The 25,260-nt window shown below is 40.1% G+C and overlaps 2 protein-coding genes across 5 annotated transcripts in view; both read left to right on the top strand.

Moving 5' to 3' along the window:
* The window catches only part of LOC139543437 (stonustoxin subunit alpha-like), a 190,386-nt gene that overhangs the window by 149,890 nt on the left and 15,236 nt on the right, over positions 1 to 25,260 (top strand). The gene's annotated exons all lie outside the window — the stretch shown is intronic.
* Positions 21,307 to 25,260, top strand: part of LOC139546938 (serine-rich adhesin for platelets-like) — a 115,715-nt gene continuing 111,761 nt past the window's right edge. For 2 of the 4 annotated variants that reach the window (XM_071360104.1, XM_071356853.1), the window contains exon 1: positions 21,307 to 21,436. The gene's annotated coding sequence lies outside the window, so the exon portion shown is untranslated. Of the gene's footprint in view, positions 21,437 to 23,747; positions 24,054 to 25,260 lie in introns of those variants that run through there. The other 2 variants (XM_071359250.1, XM_071361532.1) reach the window with 2 other exon arrangements.

Below are 25,260 nucleotides of genomic sequence, written 5' to 3'. Positions count from 1 at the left end.
CCTAGTACTACTGTCTGGTAATGGGAAGTAGCTACCTAGTACTACTGTCTGGTAATGGGAAGTAGTTACCTAGTACTACTGTCTGGCTGGGAAGTAGTTACCTAGTACTACTGGCTGGTAATGGTAAGTAGCTACCTAGTACTACTGTCTGGTAATGGGAAGTAGTTACCTAGTACTACTGTCTGGTAATGGGAAGTAGTTACCTAGTACTACTGTCTGGTAATGGGAAGTAGTTACCTAGTACTACTGTCTGGTAATGGGAAGTAGTTACCTAGTACTACTGTCTGGTAATGGGAAGTAGTTACCTAGTACTACTGTCTGGTAATGGGAAGTAGTAACTTAGTACTACTGTCTGGCAATGGGAAGTAGTTACCTAGTTCTACTGTCTGGCTGGGAAGTAGCTACCTAGTACTACTGTCTGGTAATGGGAAGTAGTTACCTAGTACTACTGTCTGGTAATGGGAAGTAGTTACCTAGTACTACTGTCTGGTAATGGCTGGGAAGTAGCTACCTAGTACTACTGTCTGGTAATGGGAAGTAGCTACCTAGTACTACTGTCTGGTAATGGGAAGTAGTTAACTAGTAGCAGGGTGACAGCTGCACACACATTCCACACATGAAGTACACCAATAATTTTAATTACAAATTAACAATCTTCAGTTTTAAAACTGAAAATTTAAAATTATTTGTGTAAAAGTATGGGTCCTCTGGCTTAAAAACAGAAGTCCAAACTCTTGTGGCATGGTAGATCAATGTATGGTACCTCAATGTATGGTAGATCAATGTATGGTAGATCAATGTATGGTAGATCAATGTATGGTAGATCAATGTATGGTAGATCAATGTATGGTACCTCAATGTATGGTAGATCAATGTATGGTAGATCAATGTATGGTAGATCAATGTATGGTAGATCAATGTATGGTTGATCAATGTATGGTTGATCAATGTATGGTACCTCAATGTATGGTAGCTCAATGTATGGTAGATCAATGTATGGTAGATCAATGTATGGTAGATCAATGTATGGTAGATCAATGTATGGTTGATCAATGTATGGTTGATCAATGTATGGTGGATCAATGTATGGTACCTCAATGTATGGTAGATCAATGTATGGTAGATCAATGTATGGTAGATCAATGTATGGTTGATCAATGTATGGTGGATCAATGTATGGTACCTCAATGTATGGTAGCTCAATGTATGGTTGATCAATGTATGGTGGATCAATGTATGGTAGATCAATGTATGGTAGATCAATGTATGGTAGATCAATGTATGGTTGTTGAGTAGTAAGAAATGGATGAAACAAAACACAGCTCAATCAGAACCCTCTAACCTATAGCAGAGCGCTTTGACACACCCACTGCATTCCTTTGGACACACACACTACTTTCCACAAGCCCACTACTTTCCTTTGGACACACAATACATCCCTTTTTTTTCAGGGTGGGGAGGTGGCTGAGCTGAAACATAAAGTACATTTGTTCTTTTGTACAGGATCCATTTTGAGACGACAGAGCAGAAAACACTATATGGACAGAACTGAAAAATAAAGTAAGTATTTCTGAACAATAATCTATTCTAAAGGACATTGTAAGAGAATGAATACCTAGAATGAGATATTACTAGTTAGTAGAACTGCTACTTGAGTTGAGATGCTGACAGACAGCAGTTTTCAAAGTGTAAACTAATCAGTAGGCCGACATGTTATCAGTAAAACGTCTGGTAAAGATGGTGGAGGAGCTTTTCAATATATGGTTTTATGTTTAAGTAGTAACTTAGTACTACTGTCTGGTAATGGGAAGTAGTTACCTAGTACTACTGTCTGGTAATGAGAAGTAGCTACCTAGTACTACTGTCTGGTAATGGGAAGTAGGTGTACTACTGTCTGGTAATGGGAAGAATTTACCTAGTACTACTGTCTGGCTGGGAAGTAGTTACCTAGTACTACTGTCTGGTAATGGGAAGTAGATACCTAGTACTACTGTCTGGCTGGGAAGTAGTTACCTAGTACTACTGTCTGGTAATGGGAAGTAGATACCTAGTACTACTGTCTGGTAATGGGAAGTAGTTACCTAGTACTACTGTCTGGTAATGGGAAGTAGTTACCTAGTACAACTGTCTGGTAATGGGAAGTAGTTACCTAGTACTACTGTCTGGTAATGGGAAGTAGCTACCTAGTACTACTGTCTGGTAATGGGAAGTAGTTACCTAGTACTACTGTCTGGTAATGGGAAGTAGTTACCTAGTACTACTGTCTGCTAATGGGAAGTAGTTACCTAGTACTACTGTCTGGTAATGGGAAGTAGTTACCTAGTACTACTGTCTGGTAATGGGAAGTAGTTACCTAGTACTACTGTCTGGTAATGGGAAGTAGTTACCTAGTACTACTGTCTGGTAATGGGAAGTAGCTACCTAGTACTACTGTCTGGTGATGGGAAGTAGTTACCTAATACTACTGTCTGGTAATGAGAAGTAGTTACCTAGTACTACTGTCTGGTAATGGGAAGTAGTTACCTAGTACTACTGTCTGGTAATGGGAAGTAGTTACCTAGTAATACTGTCTGGTAATGGGAAGTAGCTACCTAGTACTACTGTCTGACAATGGGAAGTAGTTCGTACTACTGTCTGGTAATGGGAAGTAGTTACCTAGTACTACTGTCTGGTAATGAGAAGTAGTTACCTAGTACTACTGTCTGGTAATGAGAAGTAGTTACCTAGTACTACTGTCTGGTAATGGGAAGTAGTTACCTAGTACTACTGTCTGGTAATGAGAAGTAGTTACCTAGTACTACTGTCTGGCTGGGAAGTAGTTACCTAGTACTACTGTCTGGTAATGGGAAGTAGATACCTTGTACTACTGTCTGGTAATGGGAAGTAGTTACCTAGTACTACTGTCTGGTAATGGGAAGTAGTTACCTAGTACTACTGTCTGGTAATGGGAAGTAGTTACCTAGTACTACTGTCTGGTAATGGGAAGTAGTTACCTAGTACTACTGTCTGGTAATGGGAAGTAGTTACCTAGTACTACTGTCTGCTAATGGGAAGTAGTTACCTAGTACTACTGTCTGGTAATGGGAAGTAGTTACCTAGTACTACTGTCTGGTAATGGGAAGTAGTTACCTAGTACTACTGTCTGGTAATTGGAAGTAGCTACCTAGTACTATTGTCTGGTAATGGGAAGTAGTTACCTAGTACTACTGTCTGGTAATGGGAAGTAGTTACCTAGTACTACTGTCTGCTAATGGGAAGTAGTTACCTAGTACTACTGTCTGGTAATGGGAAGTAGTTACCAAGTACTACTGTCTGGTAATGGGAAGTAGTTACCTAATACTACTGTCTGGTAATGAGAAGTAGTTACCTAGTACTACTGTCTGGTAATGGGAAGTAGTTACCTAGTACTACTGTCTGGTAATGGGAAGTAGTTACCTAGTAATACTGTCTGGTAATGGGAAGTAGCTACCTAGTACTACTGTCTGACAATGGGAAGTAGTTCGTACTACTGTCTGGTAATGGGAAGTAGTTACCTAGTACTACTGTCTGTTAATGGGAAGTAGTTACCTCGTACTACTGTCTGGCTGGGAAGTAGTTACCTTGTACTACTGTCTGGTAATGGGAAATGGTTACCTAGTACTACTGTCTGGTAATGAGAAGTAGCTACCTAGTACTACTGTCTGGCTGGGAAGTAACTACCTAGTACTACTGTCTGGTAATGGGAAGTAGTTACCTAGTACTACTGTCTGGTAATGAGAAGTAGTTACCTAGTACTACTGTCTGGTAATGGGAAGTAGTTACCTAGTACTACTGTCTGGTAATGAGAAGTAGGTTTACCTAGTACTACTGTCTGGCTGGGAAGTAACTACCTAGTACTACTGTCTGGTAATGGGAAGTAGTTACCTAGCAATACTGTCTGGTAATGGGAAGTAGCTACCTAGTACTACTGTCTGACAATGGGAAGTAGTTCATACTACTGTCTGGTAATGGGAAGTAGTTACCTAGTACTACTGTCTGGTAATGGGAAGTAGTTACCTCGTACTACTGTCTGGCTGGGAAGTAGTTACCTTGTACTACTGTCTGGTAATGGGAAATGGTTACCTAGTACTACTGTCTGGTAATGAGAAGTAGATACCTAGTACTACTGTCTGGCTGGGAAGTAACTACCTAGTACTACTGTCTGGTAATGGGAAGTAGTTACCTAGTACTACTGTCTGGTAATGGGAATTAGTTACCTAGTACTACTGTCTGGTAATGAGAAGTAGCTACCTAGTACTACTGTCTGACAATGGGAAGTAGTTCGTACTACTGTCTGGCTGGGAAGTAGTTACCTTGTACTACTGTCTGGTAATGGGAAATGGTTACCTAGTACTACTGTCTGGTAATGAGAAGTAGATACCTAGTACTACTGTCTGGCTGGGAAGTAACTACCTAGTACTACTGTCTGGTAATGGGAAGTAGTTACCTAGTACTACTGTCTGGTAATTGGAAGTAGTTACCTAGTACTACTGTCTGGTAATGGGAAGTAGTTACCTAGTACTACTGTCTGGTAATGGGAAGTAGTTACCTAGTACTACTGTCTGGTAATGGGAAGTAGTTACCTAGTACTACTGTCTGGTAATGGGAAGTAGTTACCTAGTACTACTGTCTGGTAATGGGAAGTAGCTACCTAGTACTACTGTCTGGTAATGGGAAGTAGTTACCTAGTACTACTGTCTGGTAATGGGAAGTAGTTACCTAGTACTACTGTCTGGTAATGGGAAGTAGTTACCTAGTACTACTGTCTGGTAATGGGAAGTAGTTACCTAGTACTACTGTCTGGTAATGGCTGGGAAGTAGCTACCTAGTACTACTGTCTGGTAATGGGAAGTAGCTACCTAGTACTACTGTCTGGTAATGGGAAGTAGTTACCTAGTACTACTGTCTGGTAATGGGAAGTAGTTACCTAGTACTACTGTCTGCTAATGGGAAGTAGTTACCTAGTACTACTGTCTGGTAATGGGAAGTAGTTACCTAGTACTACTGTCTGCTAATGGGAAGTAGTTACCTAGTACTACTGTCTGGTAATGGGAAGTAGTTACCTAGTACTACTGTCTGGTAATGAGAAGTAGTTACCTAGTACTACTGTCTGGTAATGGGAAGTAGTTACCTAGTACTACTGTCTGGTAATGAGAAGTAGGTTTACCTAGTACTACTGTCTGGCTGGGAAGTAACTACCTAGTACTACTGTCTGGTAATGGGAAGTAGTTACCTAGTACTACTGTCTGGTAATTGGAAGTAGTTACCTAGTACTACTGTCTGGTAATGGGAAGTAGTTACCTAGTACTACTGTCTGGTAATGGGAAGTAGTTACCTAGTACTACTGTCTGGTAATGGGAAGTAGTTACCTAGTACTACTGTCTGGTAATGGGAAGTAGCTACCTAGTACTACTGTCTGGTAATGGGAAGTAGCTACCTAGTACTACTGTCTGGTAATTGGAAGTAGTTACTTAGTACTACTGTCTGGTAATGGGAAGTAGTTACCTAGTACTACTGTCTGGTAATGGGAAGTAGTTACCTAGTACTACTGTCTGGTAATGGGAAGTAGTTACCTAGTACTACTGTCTGGTAATGGCTGGGAAGTAGCTACCTAGTACTACTGTCTGGTAATGGGAAGTAGCTACCTAGTACTACTGTCTGGTAATGGGAAGTAGTTACCTAGTACTACTGTCTGGTAATGGGAAGTAGTTACCTAGTACTACTGTCTGCTAATGGGAAGTAGTTACCTAGTACTACTGTCTGGTAATGGGAAGTAGTTACCTAGTACTACTGTCTGGTAATGGGAAGTAGTTACCTAGTACTACTGTCTGGTAATGGGAAGTAGTTACCTAGTACTACTGTCTGGTAATGGGAAGTAGCTACCTAGTACTACTGTCTGGTGATGGGAAGTAGTTACCTAATACTACTGTCTGGTAATGAGAAGTAGTTACCTAGTACTACTGTCTGGTAATGGGAAGTAGTTACCTAGTACTACTGTCTGGTAATGGGAAGTAGTTACCTAGTAATACTGTCTGGTAATGGGAAGTAGCTACCTAGTACTACTGTCTGACAATGGGAAGTAGTTCGTACTACTGTCTGGTAATGGGAAGTAGTTACCTAGTACTACTGTCTGGTAATGAGAAGTAGTTACCTAGTACTACTGTCTGGTAATGAGAAGTAGTTACCTAGTACTACTGTCTGGTAATGGGAAGTAGTTACCTAGTACTACTGTCTGGTAATGAGAAGTAGTTACCTAGTACTACTGTCTGGCTGGGAAGTAACTACCTAGTACTACTGTCTGGTAATGGGAAGTAGTTACCTAGTACTATTGTCTGGTAATGGGAAGAATTTACCTAGTACTACTGTCTGGCTGGGAAGTAGTGACCTAGTACTACTGTCTGGTAATGGGAAGTATATACCTAGTACTACTGTCTGGCTGGGAAGTAGTTACCTAGTACTACTGTCTGGTAATGGGAAGTAGATACCTTGTACTACTGTCTGGTAATGGGAAGTAGTTACCTAGTACTACTGTCTGGTAATGGGAAGTAGTTACCTAGTACTACTGTCTGGTAATGGGAAGTAGTTACCTAGTACTACTGTCTGGTAATGGGAAGTAGTTACCTAGTACTACTGTCTGGTAATGGGAAGTAGTTACCTAGTACTACTGTCTGCTAATGGGAAGTAGTTACCTAGTACTACTGTCTGGTAATGGGAAGTAGTTACCTAGTACTACTGTCTGGTAATGGGAAGTAGTTACCTAGTACTACTGTCTGGTAATGGGAAGTAGCTACCTAGTACTACTGTCTGACAATGGGAAGTAGTTCGTACTACTGTCTGGTAATGGGAAGTAGTTACCTAGTACTACTGTCTGGTAATGGGAAGTAGTTACCTCGTACTACTGTCTGGCTGGGAAGTAGTTACCTTGTACTACTGTCTGGTAATGGGAAATGGTTACCTAGTACTACTGTCTGGTAATGAGAAGTAGCTACCTAGTACTACTGTCTGGCTGGGAAGTAACTACCTAGTACTACTGTCTGGTAATGGGAAGTAGTTACCTAGTACTACTGTCTGGTAATGGGAATTAGTTACCTAGTACTACTGTCTGGTAATTGGAAGTAGCTACCTAGTACTACTGTCTGGTAATGGGAAGTAGTTACCTAGTACTACTGTCTGGTAATGGGAAGTAGTTACCTAGTACTACTGTCTGGTAATTGGAAGTAGCTACCTAGTACTACTGTCTGGTAATGGGAAGTAGTTACCTAGTACTACTGTCTGGTAATGGGAAGTAGTTACCTAGTACTACTGTCTGCTAATGGGAAGTAGTTACCTAGTACTACTGTCTGGTAATGGGAAGTAGTTACCTAGTACTACTGTCTGGTAATGGGAAGTAGTTACCTAATACTACTGTCTGGTAATGAGAAGTAGTTACCTAGTACTACTGTCTGGTAATGGGAAGTAGTTACCTAGTACTACTGTCTGGTAATGGGAAGTAGTTACCTAGTAATACTGTCTGGTAATGGGAAGTAGCTACCTAGTACTACTGTCTGACAATGGGAAGTAGTTCGTACTACTGTCTGGTAATGGGAAGTAGTTCGTACTACTGTCTGGTAATGGGAAGTAGTTACCTCGTACTACTGTCTGGCTGGGAAGTAGTTACCTTGTACTACTGTCTGGTAATGGGAAATGGTTACCTAGTACTACTGTCTGGTAATGAGAAGTAGCTACCTAGTACTACTGTCTGGCTGGGAAGTAACTACCTAGTACTACTGTCTGGTAATGGGAAGTAGTTACCTAGTACTACTGTCTGGTAATGGGAATTAGTTACCTAGTACTACTGTCTGGTAATGAGAAGTAGCTACCTAGTACTACTGTCTGGTAATGAGAAGTAGTTACCTAGTACTACTGTCTGGTAATGGGAAGTAGTTACCTAGTACTACTGTCTGGTAATGAGAAGTAGGTTTACCTAGTACTACTGTCTGGCTGGGAAGTAACTACCTAGTACTACTGTCTGGTAATGGGAAGTAGTTACCTAGTACTACTGTCTGGTAATTGGAAGTAGTTACCTAGTACTACTGTCTGGTAATGGGAAGTAGTTACCTAGTACTACTGTCTGGTAATGGGAAGTAGTTACCTAGTACTACTGTCTGGTAATGGGAAGTAGTTACCTAGTACTACTGTCTGGTAATGGGAAGTAGTTACCTAGTACTACTGTCTGGTAATGGGAAGTAGCTACCTAGTACTACTGTCTGGTAATGGGAAGTAGTTACCTAGTACTACTGTCTGGTAATGGGAAGTAGTTACCTAGTACTACTGTCTGGTAATGGGAAGTAGTTACCTAGTACTACTGTCTGGTAATGGCTGGGAAGTAGCTACCTAGTACTACTGTCTGGCTGGGAAGTAGCTACCTAGTACTACTGTCTGGTAATGGGAAGTAGCTACCTAGTACTACTGTCTGGTAATGGGAAGTAGTTACCTAGTACTACTGTCTGGTAATGGGAAGTAGTTACCTAGTACTACTGTCTGGCTGGGAAGTAGTTACCTAGTACTACTGTCTGGTAATGGGAAGTAGTTACCTAGTACTACTGTCTGGTAATGGGAAGTAGTTACCTAGTACTACTGTCTGGTAATGGGAAGTAGTTACCTAGTACTACTGTCTGGTAATGGGAAGTAGCTACCTAGTACTACTGTCTGGTGATGGGAAGTAGTTACCTAATACTACTGTCTGGTAATGAGAAGTAGTTACCTAGTACTACTGTCTGGTAATGGGAAGTAGTTACCTAGTACTACTGTCTGGTAATGGGAAGTAGTTACCTAGTAATACTGTCTGGTAATGGGAAGTAGTTACCTAGTACTACTGTCTGGTAATTGGAAGTAGCTACCTAGTACTACTGTCTGGTAATGGGAAGTAGTTACCTAGTACTACTGTCTGGTAATGGGAAGTAGTTACCTAGTACTACTGTCTGCTAATGGGAAGTAGTTACCTAGTACTACTGTCTGGTAATGGGAAGTAGTTACCAAGTACTACTGTCTGGTAATGGGAAGTAGTTACCTAATACTACTGTCTGGTAATGAGAAGTAGTTACCTAGTACTACTGTCTGGTAATGGGAAGTAGTTACCTAGTACTACTGTCTGGTAATGGGAAGTAGTTACCTAGTAATACTGTCTGGTAATGGGAAGTAGCTACCTAGTACTACTGTCTGACAATGGGAAGTAGTTCGTACTACTGTCTGGTAATGGGAAGTAGTTACCTAGTACTACTGTCTGGTAATGGGAAGTAGTTACCTCGTACTACTGTCTGGCTGGGAAGTAGTTACCTTGTACTACTGTCTGGTAATGGGAAATGGTTACCTAGTACTACTGTCTGGTAATGAGAAGTAGCTACCTAGTACTACTGTCTGGCTGGGAAGTAACTACCTAGTACTACTGTCTGGTAATGGGAAGTAGTTACCTAGTACTACTGTCTGGTAATGGGAATTAGTTACCTAGTACTACTGTCTGGTAATGAGAAGTAGCTACCTAGTACTACTGTCTGGTAATGAGAAGTAGTTACCTAGTACTACTGTCTGGTAATGGGAAGTAGTTACCTAGTACTACTGTCTGGTAATGAGAAGTAGGTTTACCTAGTACTACTGTCTGGCTGGGAAGTAACTACCTAGTACTACTGTCTGGTAATGGGAAGTAGTTACCTAGTACTACTGTCTGGTAATTGGAAGTAGTTACCTAGTACTACTGTCTGGTAATGGGAAGTAGTTACCTAGTACTACTGTCTGGTAATGGGAAGTAGTTACCTAGTACTACTGTCTGGTAATGGGAAGTAGTTACCTAGTACTACTGTCTGGTAATGGGAAGTAGTTACCTAGTACTACTGTCTGGTAATGGGAAGTAGCTACCTAGTACTACTGTCTGGTAATGGGAAGTAGTTACCTAGTACTACTGTCTGGTAATGGGAAGTAGTTACCTAGTACTACTGTCTGGTAATGGGAAGTAGTTACCTAGTACTACTGTCTGGTAATGGGAAGTAGTTACCTAGTACTACTGTCTGGTAATGGCTGGGAAGTAGCTACCTAGTACTACTGTCTGGTAATGGGAAGTAGCTACCTAGTACTACTGTCTGGTAATGGGAAGTAGTTACCTAGTACTACTGTCTGGTAATGGGAAGTAGTTACCTAGTACTACTGTCTGCTAATGGGAAGTAGTTACCTAGTACTACTGTCTGTTAATGGGAAGTAGTTACCTAGTACTACTGTCTGGTAATGGGAAGTAGTTACCTAGTACTACTGTCTGGTAATGGGAAGTAGTTACCTAGTACTACTGTCTGGTAATGGGAAGTAGCTACCTAGTACTACTGTCTGGTGATGGGAAGTAGTTACCTAATACTACTGTCTGGTAATGAGAAGTAGTTACCTAGTACTACTGTCTGGTAATGGGAAGTAGTTACCTAGTACTACTGTCTGGTAATGGGAAGTAGTTACCTAGTAATACTGTCTGGTAATGGGAAGTAGCTACCTAGTACTACTGTCTGACAATGGGAAGTAGTTCGTACTACTGTCTGGTAATGGGAAGTAGTTACCTAGTACTACTGTCTGGTAATGAGAAGTAGTTACCTAGTACTACTGTCTGGTAATGAGAAGTAGTTACCTAGTACTACTGTCTGGTAATGGGAAGTAGTTACCTAGTACTACTGTCTGGTAATGAGAAGTAGTTACCTAGTACTACTGTCTGGCTGGGAAGTAACTACCTAGTACTACTGTCTGGTAATGGGAAGTAGTTACCTAGTACTATTGTCTGGTAATGGGAAGAATTTACCTAGTACTACTGTCTGGCTGGGAAGTAGTGACCTAGTACTACTGTCTGGTAATGGGAAGTATATACCTAGTACTACTGTCTGGCTGGGAAGTAGTTACCTAGTACTACTGTCTGGTAATGGGAAGTAGATACCTTGTACTACTGTCTGGTAATGGGAAGTAGTTACCTAGTACTACTGTCTGGTAATGGGAAGTAGTTACCTAGTACTACTGTCTGGTAATGGGAAGTAGTTACCTAGTACTACTGTCTGGTAATGGGAAGTAGTTACCTAGTACTACTGTCTGGTAATGGGAAGTAGTTACCTAGTACTACTGTCTGCTAATGGGAAGTAGTTACCTAGTACTACTGTCTGGTAATGGGAAGTAGTTACCTAGTACTACTGTCTGGTAATGGGAAGTAGTTACCTAGTACTACTGTCTGGTAATGGGAAGTAGCTACCTAGTACTACTGTCTGACAATGGGAAGTAGTTCGTACTACTGTCTGGTAATGGGAAGTAGTTACCTAGTACTACTGTCTGGTAATGGGAAGTAGTTACCTCGTACTACTGTCTGGCTGGGAAGTAGTTACCTTGTACTACTGTCTGGTAATGGGAAATGGTTACCTAGTACTACTGTCTGGTAATGAGAAGTAGCTACCTAGTACTACTGTCTGGCTGGGAAGTAACTACCTAGTACTACTGTCTGGTAATGGGAAGTAGTTACCTAGTACTACTGTCTGGTAATGGGAATTAGTTACCTAGTACTACTGTCTGGTAATGAGAAGTAGCTACCTAGTACTACTGTCTGGTAATGAGAAGTAGTTACCTAGTACTACTGTCTGGTAATGGGAAGTAGTTACCTAGTACTACTGTCTGGTAATGAGAAGTAGGTTTACCTAGTACTACTGTCTGGCTGGGAAGTAACTACCTAGTACTACTGTCTGGTAATGGGAAGTAGTTACCTAGTACTACTGTCTGGTAATTGGAAGTAGTTACCTAGTACTACTGTCTGGTAATGGGAAGTAGTTACCTAGTACTACTGTCTGGTAATGGGAAGTAGTTACCTAGTACTACTGTCTGGTAATGGGAAGTAGTTACCTAGTACTACTGTCTGGTAATGGGAAGTAGTTACCTAGTACTACTGTCTGGTAATGGGAAGTAGCTACCTAGTACTACTGTCTGGTAATGGGAAGTAGTTACCTAGTACTACTGTCTGGTAATGGGAAGTAGTTACCTAGTACTACTGTCTGGTAATGGGAAGTAGTTACCTAGTACTACTGTCTGGTAATGGGAAGTAGTTACCTAGTACTACTGTCTCGTAATGGCTGGGAAGTAGCTACCTAGTACTACTGTCTGGTAATGGGAAGTAACTACCTAGTACTACTGTCTGGTAATGGGAAGTAGTTACCTAGTACTACTGTCTGGTAATGGGAAGTAGTTACCTAGTACTACTGTCTGGTAATGGGAAGTAGTTACCTAGTACTACTGTCTGGTAATGGGAAGTAGTTACCTAGTACTACTGTCTGGTAATGGGAAGTAGTTACCTAGTACTACTGTCTGGTAATGGGAAGTAGTTACCTAGTACTACTGTCTGGTAATGGGAAGTAGCTACCTAGTACTACTGTCTGGTGATGGGAAGTAGTTACCTAATACTACTGTCTGGTAATGAGAAGTAGTTACCTAGTACTACTGTCTGGTAATGGGAAGTAGTTACCTAGTACTACTGTCTGGTAATGGGAAGTAGGTACCTAGTAATACTGTCTGGTAATGGGAAGTAGCTACCTAGTACTACTGTCTGACAATGGGAAGTAGTTCGTACTACTGTCTGGTAATGGGAAGTAGTTACCTAGTACTACTGTCTGGTAATGAGAAGTAGTTACCTAGTACTACTGTCTGGTAATGAGAAGTAGTTACCTAGTACTACTGTCTGGTAATGGGAAGTAGTTACCTAGTACTACTGTCTGGTAATGAGAAGTAGTTACCTAGTACTACTGTCTGGCTGGGAAGTAACTACCTAGTACTACTGTCTGGTAATGGGAAGTAGTTACCTAGTACTATTGTCTGGTAATGGGAAGAATTTACCTAGTACTACTGTCTGGCTGGGAAGTAGTGACCTAGTACTACTGTCTGGTAATGGGAAGTATATACCTAGTACTACTGTCTGGCTGGGAAGTAGTTACCTAGTACTACTGTCTGGTAATGGGAAGTAGATACCTTGTACTACTGTCTGGTAATGGGAAGTAGTTACCTAGTACTACTGTCTGGTAATGGGAAGTAGTTACCTAGTACTACTGTCTGGTAATGGGAAGTAGTTACCTAGTACTACTGTCTGGTAATGGGAAGTAGTTACCTAGTACTACTGTCTGGTAATGGGAAGTAGTTACCTAGTACTACTGTCTGCTAATGGGAAGTAGTTACCTAGTACTACTGTCTGGTAATGGGAAGTAGTTACCTAGTACTACTGTCTGGTAATGGGAAGTAGTTACCTAGTACTACTGTCTGGTAATTGGAAGTAGCTACCTAGTACTACTGTCTGGTAATGGGAAGTAGTTACCTAGTACTACTGTCTGGTAATGGGAAGTAGTTACCTAGTACTACTGTCTGCTAATGGGAAGTAGTTACCTAGTACTACTGTCTGGTAATGGGAAGTAGTTACCAAGTACTACTGTCTGGTAATGGGAAGTAGTTACCTAATACTACTGTCTGGTAATGAGAAGTAGTTACCTAGTACTACTGTCTGGTAATGGGAAGTAGTTACCTAGTACTACTGTCTGGTAATGGGAAGTAGTTACCTAGTAATACTGTCTGGTAATGGGAAGTAGCTACCTAGTACTACTGTCTGACAATGGGAAGTAGTTCGTACTACTGTCTGGTAATGGGAAGTAGTTACCTAGTACTACTGTCTGGTAATGGGAAGTAGTTACCTCGTACTACTGTCTGGCTGGGAAGTAGTTACCTTGTACTACTGTCTGGTAATGGGCAAATGGTTACCTAGTACTACTGTCTGGTAATGAGAAGTAGCTACCTAGTACTACTGTCTGGCTGGGAAGTAACTACCTAGTACTACTGTCTGGTAATGGGAAGTAGTTACCTAGTACTACTGTCTGGTAATGGGAATTAGTCACCTAGTACTACTGTCTGGTAATGAGAAGTAGCTACCTAGTACTACTGTCTGGTAATGAGAAGTAGTTACCTAGTACTACTGTCTGGTAATCGGAAGTAGTTACCTAGTACTACTGTCTGGTAATGAGAAGTAGGTTTACCTAGTACTACTGTCTGGCTGGGAAGTAACTACCTAGTACTACTGTCTGGTAATGGGAAGTAGTTACCTAGTACTACTGTCTGGTAATGGGAAGTAGTTACCTAGTACTACTGTCTGGTAATGGGAAGTAGTTACCTAGTACTACTGTCTGGTAATGGGAAGTAGTTACCTAGTACTACTGTCTGGTAATGGGAAGTAGTTACCTAGTACTACTGTCTGGTAATGGGAAGTAGTTACCTAGTACTACTGTCTGGTAATGGGAAGTAGCTACCTAGTACTACTGTCTGGTAATGGGAAGTAGTTACCTAGTACTACTGTCTGGTAATGGGAAGTAGTTACCTAGTACTACTGTCTGGTAATGGGAAGTAGTTACCTAGTACTACTGTCTGGTAATGGGAAGTAGTTACCTAGTACTACTGTCTGGTAATGGCTGGGAAGTAGCTACCTAGTACTACTGTCTGGTAATGGGAAGTAGCTACCTAGTACTACTGTCTGGTAATGGGAAGTAGTTAACTAGTAGCAGGGTGACAGCTGCACACACATTCCACACATGAAGTACACCCATCATCAATAGTTTTAATTACAAATTAACAATCTTCAGTTTTAAAACTGAAAATGTAAAATTATTTGTGTAAAAGTATGGGTCCTCTGGCTTAAAAACAGAAGTCCAAACTCTTGTGGCATGGTAGATCAATGTATGGTAGATCAATGTATGGTAGATCAATGTATGGTAGATCAATGTATGGTAGATCAATGTATGGGATCAATGTATGGTAGATCAATGTATGGTAGCTCAATGTATGGTAGCTCAATGTATGGTAGATCAATGTATGGTAGATCAATGTATGGTAGATCAATGTATGGTAGATCAATGTATGGTAGATCAATGTATGGTGGATCAATGTATGGTGGATCAATGTATGGTACCTCAATGTATGTTAGATCAATGTATGGTAGATCAATGTATGGTTGATCAATGTATGGTAGATCAATGTATGGTGGATCAATGTATGGTTGATCAATGTATGATGGATCAATGTATGGTGGATCAATGTATGGTAGATCAATGTATGGTAGATCAATGTATGGTAGATCAATGTATGGTTGATCAATGTATGGTAGATCAATGTATGGTGGATCAATGTATGGTTGATCAATGTATGATGGATCAATGTATGGTGGATCAATGTATGGTGGATCAATGTATGGTTGATCAATGTATGGTAGATCAATGTATGGTAGATCAATGTATGGTGGATCAATGTATGGTGGATCAATGTATGGTAGATCAATGTATGGTGGATCAATGTATGGTGGATCAATGTATGGTAGATCAATGTATGGTGGATCAATGTATGGTGGATCAATGTATGGTGGATCAATGTATGGTGGATCAATGTATGGTAGATCAATGTATGGTAGATCAATGTATGGTAGATCAATGTATGGTGGATCAATGTATGGTGGATCAATGTATGGTAGATTAATGTATGGTTGATCAATGTATGGTTGATCAATGTATGGTAGATCAATGTATGGTGGATCAATGTATGGTGGATCAATGTATTGTAGATCAATGTATGGTAGATCAATGTATGGTTGATCAATGTATGGTAGATCAATATATGGTTGTTGAGTAGTAAGAAATGGATGAAACAAAACACAGCTCAATCAGAACCCTCTAACCTATAGCAGAGCGCTTTGACACACCCACTACATTCCTTTGGACACACACACTACTTTCCACAAGCCCACTACTTTCCTTTGGACACACAATACATCCCTTTATTTTCAGGGTGGGGAGGTGGCTGAGCTGAAACATAAAGTACATTTGTTCTTTTGTACAGGATCCATTTTGAGACGACAGAGCAGAAAACACTATATGGACAGAACTGAAAAATAAAGTAAGTATTTCTGAACAATAATTAATTCTAATGAACAGAGTAAGAGAATGAATACCTGTAATGAGATATTACTAGTTAGTAGAACTGCTACTTGAGCTGAGTTGCTGACAGACAGCAGTTTTCAAAGTGTAAACTAATCAGTAGGCCGACATGTTATCAGTAAAACGTCTGGTAAAGATGGTGGAGGAGCTTTTCAATATATGGTTTTATGTTTATCTCAGGGTTTCTCAATCCTTTTGTTCTTACCAGCACTTACACACCTGATTCAACTAATCATCACATATTTTAAGACAGTTTCATATTTGAGGCATACAAATGAACATTCTCAAATTCAAAATGTTTGGGGTTTGGTAGGCCTGTTACCAATTATTATAGGCCTACAGTAATTCATATTTTGGAGAGAAAAAAACTAAACCTGGTTTCGAGTAGATTATAACTTTAGCTAAAATAATGTAAGAGAGATGTCTTGAAGAAGGACTATACAAAAAATTGATGCAAGATTAGGCACAATGTCACAAGTTACTGCTGTCGCTTGCAACTGACTGTTACCGTTACCCTCTGGTTACTAACTATTGAAGAATCACTGAAGCTGGATACTCATATCTCCCTCACAAACTTTAAGCATCAGCTGTCAGACCAGCTCACAGATCATTGCTCCTGTACATAGCCCATCTGTAAACAGCCCATTCAACTACCTCATCCCCATATTGTTATTTATTTGTTTGCTCCTTTGCAGCCCATTATCTCTACTTGCACATTCATCTTCTACACATCTATCACTCCAGTGTTTAATTGCTAAATTGTAATAACTTTTTTCACTACGGCCTATTTATTGCCTTACCTCCCTAATCTTACCTCATTTGCACACTCTGTATATAGACTTTTATATTGTGTTATTGACTCTACGTTTGTTTATTACATGTGTAACACTGTGTTGTTGTATGTGTTGCACTGCTTTGCTTTATCTTGGTTGCAGTTGTAAATGAGAACTTGTTCTCAACTAGCCTACCTGGTTAAATAAAGGTGAAATAAAAATAATATTTTTTAATAAAATGATAATTCGTTGGTGATATGGACACCAAGGAAGTTGAAATTCTCGACCCGCTCCACTACAGCCCCATCGATGTTAATGGGGGCCTGTTTCCTGTGGTCCACAAACAGCTCCTTTGTCTTGCTCACATTGAGGGAGAGGTTGTTGTCCTGGCACCACATTGCCAGTTCTCTGACTTCTCATCATTGTCGGTGATCAGGCCTACCACTGTTGTGTTGTCAGCAAACTTAACAATGGTGTTGGAGTCGTGTTTGGCCACGCAGTCGTGATGAGCTTAGTGGGCGCTATGGTGTTGAACTCTGAGCTGTAGTCAATGAACAGCATTCTCACATAGGTGTTCCTTTTGTCCAAGTGGGAAAGGGCAGTGTGGAGTCCGATTGAGAAATCACATTGCTATTCATGTTAAATAAATGAATCTGTCAATTTGAACTAAGCAAGCTGCTAAATCATCTTGCCCAGGCTACTGTAGTCTATCTGAAATAAGATGTAGACCTATCAGGGGCTAGTTTACTACTGTAGTCTATCTGAAATAAGATGTAGACCTATCAGGGACTAGTTTACTACTGTAGTCTATCTGAAATAAGATGTAGGCCTATCAGGGGCTAGTTTACTACTGTAGTCTAATTGAAATAAGATGTAGACCTATCAGGGGCTAGTTTACTACTGTAGTCTATCTGAAATAAGATGTAGGCCTATCAGGGGCTAGTTTACTACTGTAGTCTATCTGAAATAAGATGTAGACCTATCAGGGGCTAGTTTACTACTGTAGTCTATCTGAAATAAGATGTAGACCTATCAGGGGCTAGTTTACTACTGTAGTCTGTCTGAAATAAGATGTAGACCTATCAGGGGCTAGTTTACTACTGTAGTCTATCTGAAATAAGATGTAGACCTATCAGGGGCTAGTTTACTACTGTAGTCTGTCTGAAATAAGATGTATACCTATCAGGGGCTAGTTTACTACTGTAGTCTATCTGAAATAAGATGTAGACCTATCAGGGGCTAGTTTACTACTGTAGTCTGTCTGAAATAAGATGTAGACCTATCAGGGGCTAGTTTACTACTGTAGTCTATCTGAAATAAGATGTAGACCTATCAGGGACTAGTTTACTACTGTAGTCTATCAGGGGCTAGTTTACTACTGTAGACCTATCAGGGGCTAGTTTACTACTGTAGTCTATCTGAAATAAGATGTAGACCTATCAGGGGCTAGTTTACTACTGTAGTCTGTCTGAAATAAGATGTAGACCTATCAGGGGCTAGTTTACTACTGTAGTCTGTCTGAAATAAGATGTAGACCTATCAGGGGCTAGTTTACTACTGTAGTCTATCTGAAATAAGATGTAGACCTATCAGGGGCTAGTTTACTACTGTAGTCTATCTGAAATAAGATGTAGGCCTATCAGGGGCTAGTTTACTACTGTAGTCTATCTGAAATAAGATGTAGACCTATCAGGGACTAGTTTACTACTGTAGACCTATCAGGGGCTAGTTTACTACTGTAGTCTATCTGAAATAAGATGTAGACCTATCAGGGGCTAGTTTACTACTGTAGTCTATCAGGGGCTAGTTTACTACTGTAGTCTATCAGGGGCTAGTTTACTACTGTAGTCTATCTGAAATAAGATGTAGACCTATCAGGGACTAGTTTACTACTGTAGTCTATCTGAAATAAGATGTAGACCTATCAGGGACTAGTTTACTACTGTAGTCTATCTGAAATAAGATGTAGACCTATCAGGGGCTAGTTTACTACTGTAGTCTATCAGGGGCTAGTTTACTACTGTAGTCTATCTGAAATAAGATGTAGGCCTATCAGGGGCTAGTTTACTACTGTAGTCTATCTGAAATAAGATGTAGGCCTATCAGGGGCTAGTTTACTACTGTAGTCTATCAGGGGCTAGTTTACTACTGTAGTCTATCTGAAATAAGATGTAGACCTATCAGGGACTAGTTTACTACTGTAGTCTATCTGAAATAAGATGTAGACCTATCAGGGGCTAGTTTACTACTGTAGTCTATCTGAAATAAGATGTAGACCTATCAGGGACTAGTTTACTACTGTAGTCTATCTGAAATAAGATGTAGACCTATCAGGGGCTAGTTTACTACTGTAGTCTATCTGAAATAAGATGTAGACCTATCAGGGACTAGTTTACTACTGTAGTCTATCTGAAATAAGATGTAGACCTATCAGGGGCTAGTTTACTACTGTAGTCTATCTGAAATAAGATGTAGACCTATCAGGGACTAGTTTACTACTGTAGTCTATCTGAAATAAGATGTAGACCTATCAGGGGCTAGTTTACTACTGTAGTCTATCTGAAATAAGATGTAGACCTATCAGGGACTAGTTTACTACTGTAGTCTATCTGAAATAAGATGTAGACCTATCAGGGGCTAGTTTACTACTGTAGTCTCTCTGAAATAAGATGTAGACCTATCAGGGGCTAGTTTACTACTGTAGTCTATCTGAAATAAGATGTAGACCTATCAGGCTGTTTAGTTGTCACTGTGTTAACCACAACCAACATGTTGGATCTCTGTTTAGTTGTCACTGTGTTAACCACAACCAACATGCTGGATCTCTGTTTAGTTGTCACTGTGTTAACCACAACCAACATGTTGGATCTCTGTTTAGTTGTCACTGTGTTAACATTTACATTTACATTTAAGTCATTTAGCAGACGCTCTTATCCAGAGCGACTTAACCACAACCAACATGTTGGATCTCTGTTTAGTTGTCACTGTGTTAACCACAACCAACATGCTGGATCTCTGTTTAGTTGTCACTGTGTTAACCACAACCAACATGTTGTATCTCTGTTTAGGGATCAGTGCTCTAAAATGAGTCTCTCTGGGGAGAAAGTGGAGAGAGGCCCTGCCTCTAGAATGAATCTCTCTGGGGAACATGACACCAAAACTAAGAGGTGAGCTGACAATATTGTTTAAGAATGTATTTTCTAAAAGTTTTTTTAATCAGAAATGATTTCTTATGGGTACATTCTATATAACTGTCCTAGATTTCAGTTGTGTATGAAAATGTGTTTTTTTGCTATTTATCCAAGATATCTATATATCCATTGTTTAGCAGGAATGTAATGTTGGTATCCTGTATATTTGACTGTGATATGTGGTTGTCTCACCTAGATATCTATATATCCATTGTTTATCAGGAATGTAATGTTGGTATCCTGTATATCTGACTGTGATATGTGGTTGTCTCACCTAGATATCTATATATCCATTGTTTATCAGGAATGTAATGTTGGTATCCTGTATATCTGACTGTGATATGTGGTTGTCTCACCTAGATATCTAAAGATGAATTCACTAACAGATGCCATCTTAATTTGACTTAGTTTCTCACAGCAGGAAAATAACAGAAAATGTGCATTTTTATGTGGATTATAATTAAGGGATATTTTTGGTAGGGGCTGATCCATTTTTCATCAAATCAAGTTTGACAATTTTAAGTGGAAATTAAACACTTTAGAAGCCTTTATAAAGACTTTCTTTAAACAATAAAATATAATTGACCAACATTTCTGAAAATGTATATATATCGTTCTGGAATGAAACTGTTCTTATGTTTCCCCATCAGAGCTCAGAGTAGATGAGAGATGTAATGTTTGTCTCTGTTGTGTTGAAGTCCAATCAAGCAGGGGAGACCAGCCTCCCCTGAACCCAGCTGTGTGTCCACGAAGAGTGACAAGTCTATGGAACCTCCTATATCCTTTAGAGAGGGAGACTTTTCTACTGAACAAAGGTAAGAAGAACTCATGGGTCATGGTCAGTGAGTTAAACAACACTGTCTCTAGTCATTTCTCCTCTCCCATTTAACCATTTATTTTTGAGGTTTTCATAATTCATAGGCTAATCCTTTTTTACATTTTCATTGTCCAGTGTGTGTGTGTGCGTGTGTGTGTGTGCTCCCTTGGTGAGGAGATGTAATCTCATGTTTTGTCCACAGAAACCAACAGGAGAGATCAGAGTCAGAGATTCTCAGTGGTCAGTCTTCCCAGAGTTATCAAACAGACCTGGCCTTCATATTCAGTGTATGTGGTCCTGTTATGTACATTTGTTTTTGTTTACCTCAATTAAGGTTGATCTGTCAATCATTCATTAATGTGTTAATGAGAAAGCATTTATTCTCTTGCTTAACTTATTTACTTGATTTATTTCAGTTGCTTGAAGAGAAAATTATGACATTTGTGAAGAACGAGCTGAAGATGTTCAAGAGGATTCTTAGTCCAGAGCTCCCAGAAGGCTTTGCGAGTCAGAAGCAGGATAAGGAAGTGGTGGATGCTGAAGATGAGAAGCAGGAGAGCAGTGCCAGAGAGGGGGCTCTGAAGATCACACTGCACATCCTGAGGAAAATGAACCAGAAGGAGCTTGCTGACACACTGGAGAAATGTAAGATCTGTCTGCCTCATGTTGAATGCTGTTTTATAACATTTAAAAGCTGTAGCTAAAGTACAGCTAAAGTAGCGTTGTAACTCAATGATATTGTAGCAGCCTTAACACAACACCTAGTGACCTCATCAAGTAGCAGCAGGGATGTGTTGTGGTGATTAATTTAGAGAGAGAGACAACATTAATAATACCATCAATAATACCAATAATAATATAATCAGTCACACCAGTCTGTAATGCATTATGAAAACATTTACACATTTATACAGTCAGTTATGAGAATAAATTATTATAATTTAAAACTTTATAACAGTCCTACAATACTGTAGTCATCAAAACAGACGTAATATTAATATCATCCGTGTTATTTCTAGATTCAGATGATCCTGCTGTGATTTGCCAACGTGAACTCAAATCTAATCTGAAGAAGAAGTTTCAATGTGTATTTGAGGGAATCGCTAAACAAGGAAACCCAACAATTCTCAATAACATCTACACAGAGCTCTACATCACAGAGGGTGGAACAGGAGAGGTCAATAATGAACATGAGCTGAGACAGATTGAGACAACAACCAGGAAACAAGCAAGACCAGAGACTGCAGTCAAATGTAACGACATCTTCACACCTTTAACTGGACAAGACAAACATATCAGATCTGTGCTGACAAAGGGAGTCGCTGGCATTGGAAAAACATTCTCTGTGCAGAAGTTTATTCTGGACTGGGCTGAAGGAAAAGCAAATCAGGATGTCCAATTTATTTTTTCATTTCCTTTTCGGGAGCTGAATTTGATGAAAGAGGACAAACAGACTTTCATTGAACTTCTCATCCACTTCTCAATGGAAACCAAAGAATCAAGAATCTCCAACTTCGACAAGTACAAAGTTCTGTTCATCTTTGATGGTCTGGATGAGTGCCGACTGCCCCTAGACTTCCAGAAGAACAAGATCTGTTGTGACGTCACAGAGTCAACCTCAGTGGATGTTCTGCTGACAAATCTCATCAAGGGAAATCTGCTTCCCTCTGCTCTCCTCTGGATAACTACCCGACCTGCAGCAGCCAATAAGATCCCTTCAGGGTGTGTTGACCAGGTGACAGAGGTACGAGGGTTCAATGACCCACAGAAGGAGGAGTACTTCAGGAAGAGATTCAGTGATGAGGACCTGGCCAGCAGAATCATCTCACACATAAAGACGTCAAGGAGCCTCCACATCATGTGCCACATTCCAGTCTTCTGTTGGATTTCTGCAACAGTCCTTGAACACATGCTGAAACATAAGAGAGAAGAGATGCCCAAGACTCTGACTGAGATGTACACACACCTTGTGGAGTTTCATACCAAACAGAAGAATGAAAAGTATCTTGGGAAAGAAGAGACAGGTCCACACTGGAATAAAAAGAGCATTCTGTCACTGGGAAAACTGGCTTTTCAGCAGCTTGTGAATGGCAATCTGATTTTCTATGAAGAAGACCTGAAAGAGGCTGGCATTGATGTCAATGAAGCCTCAGTGTACTCAGGATTGTGCACACAGCTCTTTAAAGAGGAATGTGTGCTGTACCAGGACAAGGTGTACTGCTTTGTTCATCTGAGCATTCAGGAGTTTCTGGCTGCTGTATATGTGTTCCTCTCATTCATCAACAACAATGAGAATCTAATGGACAAACTGCAAACAAAGTCCAGGATCTTTTCTTTGCTGTTCAGAGACAAGCCTGAAGTTACTTTCTACAAGAGTGCTGTGGATAAAGCCTTACAAAGTGAGACAGGAAACCTGGACCTTTTCCTCCGCTTCCTTCTGGGCCTCTCACTGGAGTCCAATCAGAAGCACTTACGAGGTCTACTGACAAAGACAAGAAGCAGCTCACAGAGCCATGAAGAAACAGTCAAGTACATCAAGGAGAAGATCAGGGAGAATCTCTCTCCAGAGAGGAGCATCAATCTGTTCCACTGTCTGAATGAACTGAATGACTGTTCTCTGGTGGAGGAGATCCAAAGCTACCTGAACTCAGGAAGTGTCTCCAGTGAAGAACTCTCACCTGCACAGTGGTCAGCTCTGGTCTTTGTGTTGCTGACTTCAGAAAAGGAGCTGGATGTGTTTGACCTGAAGAAATATTCCAGATCAGAGGAAGGTCTTCTGAGGCTGCTGCCAGTGGTCAAAGCCTCCAGAGCTGCTCTGTGAGTAAATAAAATGACATATAAGAACTAATCATCAGGAAGAAATAATCAGTTTAGAGAAAAATATGTATTATAATATGTATATAATATTATATTGAAAAACACATGCATTGATTTTACCATTAGTATAACAATATGACGATACAGTTCTAGGAGACGGAAGATGAATCTATATGTTGTTTGAATAAACCAAATGCATCTGCCATTGTCCTTCTACACTACTGGTGTTAGATTAACAGTGTGTTTGAAGTCATGATGATCTCTTTGTCAGGCTGTCAGGCTGTGGAGTCACAGAGGAAGGCTGTGCTTCTCTGGTCTCAGCTCTGATGTCAAACCCCTCACATCTGAGAGAGCTGGACCTGAGTAACAATGACCTGAAGGATTCAGGAGTGAAGCTGCTCTCTGCTGGACTGGGGAATCCCCACTGTAAACTGGAGACTCTGAGGTCAGTATTCCTGTAGTTGGTCAACAAGTGATAACTGTTCACCAGATCCACATGTGTTTACCAGGCACACATAGTCCACACCATATGTGTTTGGACAGTGAGGTTTACAGTTTTACATTTGTTGCTATGCTCCAGCATTTTGTATTTGAGATAGAATGTTTCATATTAGGTAACAGCACCGAATGTCACCTTTTATTTGAGGTTAATGTAGCTCTGCTACCGTTAAGAAATGAAACCACGTTATGTATCCATTTGAAGAAGTCTTAATTATTTTTACAAATTAATTTTGTCAAAAGTTTAGTATTTGGTCAAATATTCCGTGCCTGCAGTGATTACATCAAGATTGTGATTCTACTAACTTGTTGAATTCATTTGCAGTTTGTCTTGGTTGTGTTTTGAATTATGTTTTTCCTAATATAAACTGAATGGTGAATAATGTCCTGTCATTTTGGAGTCACTTCACTTGCATTGTCAGTAAGAATAGAAGATGTTTCTGAACACTTCTACATTCATGTGGATGCTACCATGATATGAATAATCATTAATGAATCGTGAATAATGACGAATGAGAAAGTTACAGAGGCACAAAGATCAGATCTCCTCTGTTATTGGTAATGGTGAGAGGTTAGCATGTTTAGTTGTAGCCTCTGTTATTGGTAATGGTGAGAGGTTAGTATGTTTTGTTGTAGCCTCTGTTATTGGTAATGATGAGAGGTTAGCATGTCTTGTTGTAGTCTCTGTTATTGGCAATGGTGAGAGGTTAGCATGTTTTGTTGTAGCCTCTGTTATTGGTAATGGTGAGAGGTTAGCATGTTTTGTTGTAGTCTCTGTTATTTGAAATGGTGAGAGGCTAGCATGTTTTGTTGTAGTCTCTGTTATTGGTAATGGTGAGAGGTTAGCATATTTTGTTGTAGTCTCTGTTATTGGTAATGGTGACAGGTTAGCATGTTTTGTTGTAGCCTCTGTTATTGGTAATGGTGAGAGGTTAGCATGTTTTGTTGTAGCCTCTGTTATTGGTAATGGTGAGAGTTTTTTTTATTTTTTTTAAATTTTATTTAACCTTTATTTAACCAGGTAGGCAAATTGAGAACACGTTCTCATTTACAATTGCGACCTGGCCAAGATAAAGCAAAGCAGTTCGACACATACAACAACACATAGTTACACATGGAGTAAAACAAACATATAGTCAAAGATACAGTGAAAA

This window comes from Salvelinus alpinus, chromosome 1 (genome assembly GCF_045679555.1).
Source record: "Salvelinus alpinus chromosome 1, SLU_Salpinus.1, whole genome shotgun sequence".
Classification (NCBI taxonomy): domain Eukaryota; kingdom Metazoa; phylum Chordata; class Actinopteri; order Salmoniformes; family Salmonidae; genus Salvelinus; species Salvelinus alpinus.
This window is presented reverse-complemented; position numbering and strand designations above follow the sequence as displayed.